Source organism: Oryzias melastigma, linkage group LG8 (assembly GCF_002922805.2).
Source record: "Oryzias melastigma strain HK-1 linkage group LG8, ASM292280v2, whole genome shotgun sequence".
Lineage (NCBI taxonomy): Eukaryota > Metazoa > Chordata > Actinopteri > Beloniformes > Adrianichthyidae > Oryzias > Oryzias melastigma.
This window is the reverse complement of record NC_050519.1, coordinates 1,382,580-1,383,542: the sequence shown is the minus strand read 5'-3', so window position 1 is coordinate 1,383,542 and position 963 is coordinate 1,382,580.

Genomic DNA, 963 nt, shown 5'->3' with positions numbered 1-963 from the left:
TGGTTCCACCTGCAGCAGGTTTATTAGTTCAGACAGGAACTAAGGACAGATAAAAGTCCACAAAGATAAATCAGAGTCAGACAGGCAGAGGTCAACCACGAGTATGAGGTCATCAAAGAAGGGAAAAGAGTAAAGTCCAGACGAGGGTCAGGGCAGGCGGCAGGCAGTCAGAGAGAGTCAGAAACTGAAGATAGAAACGCTCAGTAATGCAGGCAGGATGACACAAACAATACTTCGCACTGTGGAGGCTCTGAGGAATGCTGAAGAGTCCTGTGGGTGATTGTCAGTGAGAGTCAGCTGAGCGGAATCCAGGGAGTGTTCCAACCAGGAAAGGAATCAGGACAAAGTGTTTCCTCAAAGCTGATAAGTATGAACTTTTTGGTTTCTCCTAAACAGGATGTTGGATTTCTTTGTAATAAAGTTTCAAAATAAGAGTTCAGTGTAATGAAGATCTTTTATTTGTGTTTGATTTAATCTGAAAAATTATTTTTAGTCTTTTAAAACATTTGTTAATGAACTTTCTGGTTTCTGCTCTCTTTGACTTTTAAAGCTTTGCAGTTAATCTCAAGTGTATGGAGCCAAAATGGAGCCAATATTATTTGAAACCCAAATAAAACTTAATAAAATATTGATGTTTGCCCCAAAAAAATGTAAAATATTAGAAACTTGTTGCTGTTCTAAAATAAACGTATCAGCTTCAAATGTTCTGCTCTAAAAATTCAATGTCACAACTTTTTTTTTAGTTTCAACACTTTTCTTTTTACCTTTAACACTTTTGTTAGCCCCGTCCCAACTCGCCGTACCGGGGTCCAAAGGTTTTGAACTGAAATTTTCTGATTCAAAACTGAAAAAAAAAGAGTTGAAAGTGGAAAAAAAAAGTTTAGAAACTGAAATTCTGAGTTTTAAAACCTAAAAACCGAACATTTGGAGCTGAAAATAATTAAGTTTATTTTAGAATAGCAA